This window comes from Opisthocomus hoazin, chromosome 4 (genome assembly GCF_030867145.1).
Source record: "Opisthocomus hoazin isolate bOpiHoa1 chromosome 4, bOpiHoa1.hap1, whole genome shotgun sequence".
Taxonomy (NCBI): Eukaryota; Metazoa; Chordata; class Aves; order Opisthocomiformes; family Opisthocomidae; genus Opisthocomus; species Opisthocomus hoazin.
In genome coordinates this window covers 87,095,357-87,106,688 of record NC_134417.1, presented here as the reverse complement: position 1 = coordinate 87,106,688, position 11,332 = coordinate 87,095,357, and the positions used below count along the sequence as shown (strand labels likewise).

At 41.5% G+C, this 11,332-nt stretch overlaps 1 long non-coding RNA gene across 3 annotated transcripts; it reads right to left on the bottom strand.

Moving 5' to 3' along the window:
* Positions 1-4,303: 4,303 nt before the first annotated feature.
* LOC142361204 (uncharacterized) lies at positions 4,304-11,287 on the bottom strand. 3 transcript variants are annotated; one of them, XR_012763824.1, is made up of 5 exons: positions 11,126-11,287; positions 9,834-9,891; positions 6,469-6,768; positions 5,630-5,789; positions 4,304-4,695 (listed from the first exon to the last, which is right to left on the bottom strand). It is a non-coding gene; the product is annotated as an uncharacterized LOC142361204 (long non-coding RNA). The 3 variants fall into 3 exon arrangements; XR_012763823.1 differs by lacking the exon at positions 9,834-9,891 and having other exon boundaries at positions 11,078-11,287; XR_012763825.1 differs by lacking the exons at positions 6,469-6,768; positions 9,834-9,891 and having other exon boundaries at positions 11,078-11,287.
* Positions 11,288-11,332: the final 45 nt, after the last annotated feature.

Below are 11,332 nucleotides of genomic sequence, written 5' to 3'. Positions count from 1 at the left end.
AGGAAACAGTCTAGGAGGTTCCTGGAGTGTAAGATAACTTCCTGACAAGCTGGTAAGTGAGCCTACCAGGGGAGGTGCCTCACTAGACCTGCTGTTTACTATCAGAGAAGGACTGGTGGAAGATGTGGTGGTCGGAGGTTGTCTTGGGCCTGGCGACTGTGAAATGATATAGCTCTCAGTTTGTGGTGAGGTAATGAGGGGGGCCAGCAAAACCACCACCATGGACTTTTGGAGGGCAGACTTTGGCCTGTTCAGAACGCTGGTTGAGAGAGTCCCCTGGGACAGAGTCCTGAAGGGCAAAGGGGTCCAGGCAGGCTGGACATTCTCCAAGGACGAAGTCTTAAAGGTGCAGGAGCAGGCAGTCCCCATGTGCCATAAGACGAACCGGCAGGGAAAACAACCAGCCTGGCTGAACAGGGAGATCTTGCTGGGACTCAGGAAAAAAAGGAGGGTCTACCACCTATGGGAGAAAGGGAAGGCGACTCAGGGGTCTCGTTAGGTCCTGCAGAGAGGAAATTAGAAAGGCAAAAGCCCAGCTAGAACTCAGGCTGGCCACTGTTGTAAGGGACAATAAAAAATGTTTTTACAAATACATCAACCACAAAAAGAGGGCCAAGAAGAGTCTCCATCCCTTATTGGATGCAAGGGGGAATATTGCCAACAGGGATGAGGAAAAGGCTGAGTACTTAATGCCTTCTTTGTCTCAGTCTTTAATAGTCAGACTGGTTATTCCCAGGGTAGTCAGCCCCCAGCGCTGGAAATAGCGAAGCAGGGCGGAACAAACCTCCCATAATCCAGGAGGCAGCAGTTCATGACCTGCTATGGCACCTGTACACTTCTAAGTCTAGGGGCTGAATGGGATCCACCCAAGAGTGCTGAGGGAACTGGCAGAGGAGCTGGCTACACCACTCTCCATCATCTATCAGCAGTCCTGGATAATGGGGGAGGTCCCAGATGACTGGAGCATCGCCAATGTAACACCCATCTACAAGAAGAGCCAGAAGGAGGATCCCGGGAACTACAGGTCTGTCAGCCTGACCTCGGTGCCGGGCATGATTATGGAGCGATTCACCGTGAGTGTACAACGCTGAAAGTCAGAAACAGCCTGGACATAACAGTGTAGAGCTCTCTGCAGGTTAACTGATCCTCTTTCTTTGCAGGGTGAAGTCACAATCTGAGACATTAAAGAAGCTACATGACTCCTCATTCAGAGCATCATGACTTTAAAGACCATATAGTTCTAAATATAAAAATTAGCAGGGTGAAGAGCTGCCCTGTTCGTGACTCACAGTTTTCTCCCAGGCTGATGTGACAGATGGGTGCTGCACCAGGCAAGAATCATATTCAGACTCTGGTGAAGGCATCACAAAAGGCTCAAGAGCTACGTATGTCTAGCTTTTATGCTACCCATCATTGGGTTAGACTGGCTTTCTAACAGGAGATAAAAAATATTGCTGATCTCTGACTTCTTTTTCCTTAATCTTCTCTACAGAGCATAATGGGATAGAGAGAACTGAAATTTTGTGTTTGGGTTTTGTTTTGCTCAGGTTTAGGGAGTAGATCATTTTTAATGTAAGTACACACTCCTAAAACTCCTGGAAAGATTTCTGAAGATGTTACCTAAAAAGTCTTTCTTTTCTTGTGTAGTCAGTAAATACCTAACTCACATGGAAAAAGACGATTATTTTTGTTGTTGTCTTGACTAGCATGGAAAGATGCAAAGCATTAAAGATGACTAACATGATTTTAGAAAGGAAGAATGTAGGTAATATTGCTAAACAACCAGCTTTGCATCACTCTTTGAAAGGTAAAACAATTGCAAAACTGGATACAAGAAAAGCACATTTGTTTTAACCTCCAATTGAAACAGGTTAAGTTAGAATGGCAACAGTACTAGGAAGATCCCCAAGCCCAGTCCCTTTATGACAACTTCCCAACACCCTAATCAGTTTTTTAAATCACTAAATTATACATCGAAACATGCGGTGCATTGAGCTTCCGCCAAAGAAAGCGGTAATAAAACTAACTGGGAGATATGTGTTCAGGCTATTCAACAAATTGCTTATGCAGTGTACTGTTGTGGGGACCCACCTAGTGAAAGTATGAAGAATTGCACCAGACCAGAAAATGAAAGAAAAGGAATATTGAGCCAAGGAGACAAATAATTGAACAATATAATTTAGAAGCCTCCAAGTGGTGAAACATGCGGCAAGACAAGAGAGACCGCAAATTCCAGCCAACGTATGATCACCATCTGGTATTACTTTGCAACTCTCAGATAACTTGGTTCTATAATATGGTAAAGCAGAAGCTTGCATTTAGGAGAATGGGTAATACATTTTGGTTTAACTCAAATCGGTACAGTGCCAGAAGACATCTCTGGGACTTGCGCTCAGTATTACCAGCCTCAGCACTAACAAAAACAGGAGATGGTCTCTGTAAAATCAGAAGAATGGCTTTATTAAAAAACACTAGAAGATATTTCAATTTGTCGCTTTTAAAAATAATTTTTTAATTTGGGTCTAGTAGGATGAGCCATCATTTTACTTATGTGTCAGATCTTCAAGGTTTTATTCCTCTGACCACATGGGCCAGAGGCATTCATTACAATGAGAGCTGAAATTCTTACCTTATTTCTTTTGGCAACAAAGGCTCTAAGAACACCACTAGGATTATTTGGTTTACAACACATTTTTACATAATGAAGTGCTGCAAATTTTGTTACAACCAATATCGATCTGTTCAAAGGGATTTTGCCCTCATTTCCTCATTTCCCTATCTTCACTCATCTAATCCACAGAAGAAGCAAAGCTTTCGTAAGTAATGAATCTCGAAAATATGTAGACATTAAAATCAGATACCTGCCTAAACCATAGATATTTTCTCTTAATGATACAAGATATGATCTTTTTTCTGTCACAAGGACATATAAAAGGCGTAGAGACTGGTAGCTTGTAATACTCTTTTTCTGCTTGAATGAAGCAGCAATATCTTTTGTTTTGCATTTGAGATCCTCCAAAACAAATCTGCAGATAGTAAATAGCCAGTTACAAATAGCTGTGTTATAGTGCAGGAATTTCCCCCAGCTCTTAGAATTACTTCCTTTTGATTCTGCTTGTCTATACATTTTTAGATCCACATTATTTATGTGACTTTACTTCCACAGAAGTCCTCGATAACCAGCCCCACAGAACTACTTGCTAACATCTAGAACCGCCACTTACGCTTGGAGAAGAGCCGTACCAATTTACAGGCAAGAACAGAATTCTAGTTTATCTGTCCTAATTACAATTTCCTTCTTCTCTCTTTCTTGACAAGACTAGACTAGACTAGAACATTTTCAGTTGCAAGGGTCCTACAATGATCACCTAGTCCAACCGCCTGACCACTTCAGGGATGACCAAAAGTTAAAGCAGTGATTTTTGACCCCAGTAATAGGAACAGAAAGCCTTGCCCCCTAAGGCCTTCCTCTTTGGCTCGGCACCTTCTGTTCCTCCCCTTTGCTGAAACAGTTCCTTTTCTCCTGTCCCCTCCCTGCTTCTCCTTCCTCTTCTTAGCAGCCCCAAATAAGTAGAAATTGCTGTTTGAAGAAGACAGGGTATATTGTTGCTTGTGGTGACTGGAGTTGAAACACATGGCTGCAAGGGCAAGTCTGGGGGTCCCATAACCCTCATAGTGCTACAGAAAAGACATCTGGATGAGGAAGGAGACTTCTCTTTCTGTGGCTCTCCAAAGCTTTTCCAGCCTTCCTTCCATTTATAGTCTCCATAAAATGCTGCCGACCCCTTCCCCCCCTGGATCCCCATCCCCACACAGCATCCTCTAACTCCTGCTACTGAAAACATTACCTAAAACTGAGAAGATTACAGCTAATTCTGCTTATTATTATTAGATCCTAAATGGCATTGCTACCCATCCCTCTTCTGCAGCTTTGCGACCCTCTGTAGTTTCCACTTACCTTTTGCACTTTCTTATCCTCTGCCAATACTTTGTGTATTTTATCTTGCTCTGACCGTGTGCAATGTCTCAACAGAAACAAACAGCTGAGGTTTCTAACACCAGAGGGCATCTCGCAGCTTGTACAGAGAATGTTATGCTATCCCCATGTACAGCACGACGTCTATCCAGGACAGATTTTAGCAGTGTTAATCTTCCATTTTCACCATTTTCCTTAGGCGGTATACTTTCAGAGCTTGACATGTTCAGATAGTGCAATAATGGTTTCCTCCAGTCATTCATTTAATTGCCTACTAATCCTTCACTAAAATCATTAACACAAAGGTCACATTATTTGTCTCAGGGTTTTTTAATAAGTCCCCAAATTATCTTCAGCTTTTTAATAACATAATTGTTTTCATGCTAAAATAAGCAATAAATTTACAAGTAACTGCACAGCTCTTGGTTTCTGCACAGACCAATTAGAATACTTTTAATTTGTTTTCATCATTTATTGAAATCAAGTTTATGACATTTCCAAAACTTACATTTTAGAAACACTGCTTTTGATAGCCTATGCTAACATATTTCTCTGGTAAACCACAAGTTAGTAGTGCAATGAAGAGTATGTTGCTGGTGGGGTTTTTTTTGTTCTGCTTCAGATTTGCCTAGAAATCCTAGAAGAGGTCAGGTGCCCTTGTTTGTAGTGATACATAATTGCCCAAGAAGAAACTGTGCTTGGCCACAAGTACTTCTAATCTAAATAGATAAAATAGACAAAGGTTGTGGAGGTTAGGATTTTATCAACATACTGTATATAACAAATGAAGACATGAAGCAATAAACCCAGATTTATGGAGAGAGTGCCCTGAGGGACAGTCATGTCTCCTAGTTCTTGTCCTCTTAGCTATACGAATATTATTTCTCTTCAGTTTCTTACATAATGCATAATAAGATAGGAAGCACAACTACTATTGAATTTCACATATTCTCCTTTGAAAAAACAATATAAAGATAAGGCATACTGCTAATATATCTCAGGCCTCTGAAAAAGAAGAATGATTTAGAGTAGAAGTTTCTAAACAGTTGTCTGGTTGTTCATGAAAATTGTGAAGTTGTGAATTTTTTTTAGGATGGATTACAGAAACAGCAGACAAGAATTACAAAATGGAGGAGGGGGTGGAAGAAGAAGGGGTACAAGCCCTGTGATTCTACAACAGATAGTAAAGTTGCTACAGAGAAGCAGGAGCTGCCTCAAGTTGGTATGAATCAGCATAATTTTGTAAAGCTAGTGGGAAATACAGAGGTAAAATGAAACTATGAATATTACTGGATAATCATCCTTTGCTTGTTACACATCCTTTTTATGCTTTTCTCAGGGCTAGGAAAGTTAAAACCCCATGCTTGAGAATGTGCAAAATGAAACCATAGTATGAAAAAAAAAAAAAGGCTCAGCATCCTGTTGTACAATAGGTACAGGGCTAGATGCTGAGGTATCTTTTGATGAAAGATACTGGAAAGATTACACCCGCTACAACAAAGAATTACCAAAAAGATACCGGTACAACAGAAGTGCCACAACTCAGGCTTGGAGTCTGTGTCTCAGTTTGAAATCTAACTTCTGTTTATGTGACGTAACTAAAGGTTTTGGTTTCCATGCTTCAGGAAGTCTGAATCTTTCTCAGGAACTTACCTATAAAAATTACATTTCAGTCATTTTCATCAAAACAGGAAGACAGAGTGATGCAGCAGAGTGAGCATTGAAGGACTCACTTCTATTTTTCTCTCTGCCTCTGCCCTGTTGGATGACCTGGAACAAACAACTTGATCTTTCTGTGCTTCAACTTCCACATCTGTAAAAAGAAGATAATGAGACTGACCTCCTCTCCAAACAAACTTTTCTCCTCCTTTTATCAGAGAGTACAAACAAATATGGAACGAAACTCTTGGTAGAGTTCTAATATAATTGACTGGGAAAAAGCCAATTCAATGATGAGATTTCTGGGGTTTATGGGATTGTTTTCATTCTCAAAACTTTGCAAAACAGTCCAAAGTGGAAAAGAAATCAGCCCAGGCTGGCCCAGACCCCAAGCCTGTGAAGTGATCTGAGCACAGTTGAGCAACACTGGACAGAACTTTTAGCCAATTACCTCCCACCACAGATTCCAAGGAATGTTTTATTTCAATAAAAATCAATGACAGAAAATGTAACATCTCGCTCCCAGATCTTAAGAGTGAGACCTTCTCAATACCAAAAACAGATGGAATTTTGTCAGCAACACTTCAAAGCTAAAACACAACTTTTCCACAGTCCTGGAAAGACTCTACAGAAAATATCAGAAGAGAGGTGTTAAAAAGTACAAAAAATAACACAGATCGGGCTGAAAATGGAAGGAAAAAGTTGAAGGGAATTGGATAGAGCATGGCAATACTATTCCTCTAGGTATGCTCAGTGCTGCAATTCCTTGCTGAGACAAAAGAAGGCAAGATCCTTAGACCTGCGAATTCTCCCAAGCACTGTCTGTCACTTACACAACTGGCTTCTTCCTCCTGTTCCTGCACACTTTAGAGCCACATCACATATGCTCATCATTCCACTCCACAGCTTCTTTCTTGCTTCATTAGCGTGGGTTAACATTAATATTTTAGCTGATTGGTAGATCTTATCCGTGTCCCATGTATGGCAAAAGGTAGAGAGCAAGCCCATTATACCATATTACGTCTGGTCTTGTCTCCATCTCTCCTTGAAGAGCAGGACATTGGAGAGATGTAAATGCTCTGGTAACAGCAGTGATGCAGGGAGGGGAGTCTTCATTGCACTCTCAAGGCATTCTGTCAATAAATATCAAATGGGAACACTGCTGCAGTAGCACAACTGGTGACCAATGCAGTTTTAAAAGCATAAACACTCCTTCATAGTTTAAGATAGCCAAAAAACAAAGTCAGAGCTTGCTGACTTGTTTACTTGTTTTGTTTTCATCAGCCCAAGAGTACAGCATTAGTACTAAAAGTTTTGTCTTTCCAGATAGAAAATGTAAATAATTTGAAGCGTGAGCAATTGAAGAAAAAACTGATTCTGCTTTCCAAAACGCATCTAATTATCACTCGGCTTTTCTAGTTATCTTTCTTTCTAATTTCTTTGGCCTGAATCTCAGCCCAAATTCTTCTTAGGCAAGTTCTGCAACTCTAACAAGATCTAACTGGTCTGATTCAGAGAAGGGTGTAAAGCCTGTCACCAGCCAAATCAGTTTTGATTTAATTTTGTGGAAAAAATCCCTGTCAGTTACAGGATCTAATGGCTTAAGAATTTCTCATTCTGGTGTCTTCATCAGCAGTATCTGCAGTTTCCCCAGAATTCTTGGACATCAGGTATCTTCCAGGTTTAAGGAGTTATGAAACTGTGTTAAAAGCGTCACTACATACCAATGCACCATTATACAATGCGCCGTGAGCCTAAACCTTTACACAGTCCTCATTATCAACAAATCTGAGTATCTTAAGAAGGTTTTTCATACATAATCTCTTGTGTTCCTCCCCTAAATCAACCCTAGCTGAATCAGCTCGGTGTTCTGACTAGTTAAGGAAATGTAATGAAATAGCATTAAAAAGCTAAGCAAAATGCCCTCTGGTACAGCCTGGCAAAACCTATAAAACCTGACACGTAGACTGAAGTGTCCCAATGCAGATGTCTTCATCCAAGTAGAATTTCCTCCTACAGCCAATATAGAACTACTCAATACAGCTAATGAAGCTGAGAGCTACTCAGCTATTTAAAAGATACTGATATATCTACCTTAAGGTGATCCGAATAGCTTGCTATATCAACTATGAGCAGGGTTCAGTTTGCTAACCATAGGAGCTTAGTGACAGCTGTGATGGTCTGAGATATCAAAGACTCCCACGTGAGACTTCAGCTATGACAGGCTTTTTAGGAGACCTGCTTCTTCTTGGCACTGGAGGCCAGGTAGAAAACTCCACGAGGCCTAAAATGGCATTTGATGCCTGCATTTATGTAACTAAATCCCACATTAGTTCTCTACTGAGAATAAAGGGAGCTTAGACATCTGGTTCACATGGAGACACCTACACACTGAAACCCAAATTTAGGTGTCTAAATCTGCTGGCTGAACCCACTCCTTTACTTGGAGATCTCTTGAGCTGGCAGCTGCATTAGTATTATGTTTAAGAGGCCTCAATGGACATTTTTTCCACTTACGTTTCTAATCCACTCATGAGGACATTTATACTTTTGGCCTCTACAATACACCTGCAGAAATTTACAACTGCAATTCAAGAGAAAACATACTTTCTTCTGTTTCTTTTAAATTTATGGCCTGGAAATGTCACTCAGGACACCTAAATCTTGTGCTTTAAGAAACACAAAATTCGCTTTCTCTATGACAATAGATTTTTATGCCATTAGCACATTCCTTCACAGCCCTTTTCCAAGTTAAACCATTTGAGTGTCTTGAAATACCCCCCTTTTTTCCTTTAAGGAAGCAATTTCACACCTCTCATTGTTTTTCTCTGTACCTTTCTTGGTGCTTTAGGGAGAATTCCACACAACATTCAAGACGTACAAGCACTTTGGGTTTTACAACAGTATTCCATCTTATTCTTTATTCCTATCCTAACATACCTAACATCCTTTTTGCTTTTTCACCGACTACAAAGCACAGAACTGATGTTTTCAATAGACTAGCCACAACAGCTCCATGGACTCTTTCTTCAGTGCTTCTAATAAATTTAAGTGTATGCGGGCAAACTTGCTCTACAGGCTTTTCCTCAGTAGTGGACAGCAGTCTCTCTCTTCTATTCAGACATCTGTTTTTGTAAAGCTATTTAGAATATAATTTTGTTGAGATCCCCACCCACTGTCAAATTTGATGAATATGGCTCAAGATTTCAAAAGTATTCGAGAAGAGAGAGCAGATCAGATAAATCCATATATATACTCTGAGTTGTCATTCTACCTTCCTTGTTTTCAAAAGCAGGCAAAAAAAACATGTTAAGTGATATGCAGCAAAAATAACAGTAGGAAGGAAAAGTCTGAGAGCAACCAGACAAATGCCCTGCTTCCTCAATACTGCAAATAAACCATCCAGGACTTACAAGGGCTTGTTTACTCCATTCAAAACCATAATCACATAGAAACTCTGTGAGGGGATGTGTAGCCTCTAACTTCAGTCAATGGACAGCCCACAGCCAAACTATTATAAAAGGAAACCATTGAAACAAGTTTAAGTTCTCCCAGTTACTGAAAGCACAGTTGGAGTTTCCTCCAGTCTTCTCTGTCACAGCTGGTCAACAAGCTCTACACGTTAGCTGGAGAAATTTGCTCTGAACTACTTGGATTTAGAAAAATAATACACATTGATTCTCTTTGGATTTGGGGATCTTTACCTCCTTTTTCACAAAGCAGAAGAGCCAATCTAAGAAATGAGACAGAATTTAATATCATTTATAGCTCAGAGTATCCCTTTCTCCTGTGTCATTTCTGAGATGTGCCAACAACTGGAACGTATAATACATGAAATTTCAGTGCTTGAATATATACAGATTGCAAATTCTGAACACAACCCATATTGACAGAAGATTACTTTGGGTTATGACATCTTGCCAGGACACATATATGAGTTCTTGTCCCTTGCTGGGAACACATAGGAAATGGGTCAATTAGGTAACACTAACAAGTTATCATAGAGTATTAAGCAACTGGGCTGGTCAGATTATCATTATCAGGGATTCTGAGAAATGAAACATATGTCTCAAAGACCTTACAGTAAATGACGCTAAAAAGTAGCAGTTTATTAATTCTGTTAATAAAATTATAATCCAAGCACCAGGGAAACTCTTTTCGATAAGAACTAAAATAGCTATTTGGGTAGATTAAATACCTGGAATTACAAGGCAGGCAAGAACTGGACAAAATTGAAGGACTTCAGGATAATGGTTCTGCAGAAAGCAGACAGCATATATGCTGAGGTTGCTTTTACCTAAAAGAGTTTAACACACACCTCCAGTCCTCAGGCTAAATTATTATGAGAGAGAGATCAAAGTTGCATATTAGCCATTATGAAACAGGAATTATGAAAAGCTGGCTGATGGGGATGCTGACTATGTGGCTATCTCATTTAACTGCACACATTACTTTTATCTTGATCCCCGCTCCCTGCTTGTCATCCATCTACTAACCCCTCCACAGACTGTCACTCCTCTTTCTCTCCCTGCGGCTTCTGATTATATATTGCTTTTTTGCCCTCTGCACTTTAATGCTGTAGCTACAGCTTTTTCACAAGTTCGCTCTGTATTCTGCTGTATTTGTGTTATTATAAAGCACTTTGCCATAATCTCTGGACACCAGAGGCAATATCCACCAAAGAACGGGCTCAGGTGTGTCAACCCTGTTTAATTTCTACTTTACTACTGTAAAATCTGTCATCTTCTCAGTGTCACTCAGTAGCTAAAGTTCTGTGTCTGGGTATTCACAAAAAAGCTCCCAGTCCTGACTATGCTGAGCAAATCCGACACTTCGTTCATTCTTAAACCTCACCAGGGTTTACAAACCCAACTGATCAGTTTCACCCCCCCTCCCGAAAGGAAACCTTCCAAGTCAGGTGCCACATGAAGACGGATCAGTGGCGACGCGACCCCTTTTGTCTAGTAAGTCAGTGGTTAGATCAGTTACTCCAGACATGAAAAGTCCGAGGATTCAACAGGCCTCCCCCCCCTGCGAGGATGTAAACTCTTGTTGCTATAGATGCACGTTAACTGCCAAGCTCAGGTTATTTTTGGGTAGTTCTGGTTGACTTCCCTCAGCTATCCCCCCTCTTCCCGCAGAACTGAAGAAACCAGCCCCTCACGTTCCAGTCAGCTACCCAAATTACACAGTGAGGAAAACATTGCTAGCTGGCCCAGACATCCTCCATCAGCCCAACCTGCACCTCTTTTCTCCCCTTCACACCCCTAGACAAGTACTTCCAGGGGCCATTTAAGACCATAAAACCCAAAACAGGGCCTCCTTGAGCAACTGGAAAGGGCTTCAGCTTTCAGAAAGAGCTGCAAGGAGAACTTGCAAGCCCGGTGGGGTGGGCAGATACACAACAACTCTGAGGAGAGCAGGGGGTTGAATGCAGCATACCCACAGCCCTCCAGCCCTGAATCCCCCTGCAGCTCCACGGCCGCGCACCGCTCAGCAAAAGGGAGGCCAGGCAGGAACCCCACCGCTCTCGCCCCTCCGAGCTCGCCATCTTCTCGGGCCGGGGCCAGGTAGGAACCCCACCGCTCTCCCCTCTCACAGCTCGCCATCTTCTCGGGCCGGCCAGGACCTGCCTGTCATGGCGGCCGCGCCCCTGCTGCCTCACGTGACGGCGCCGGCCGGGGCGGGAGGGGGAGG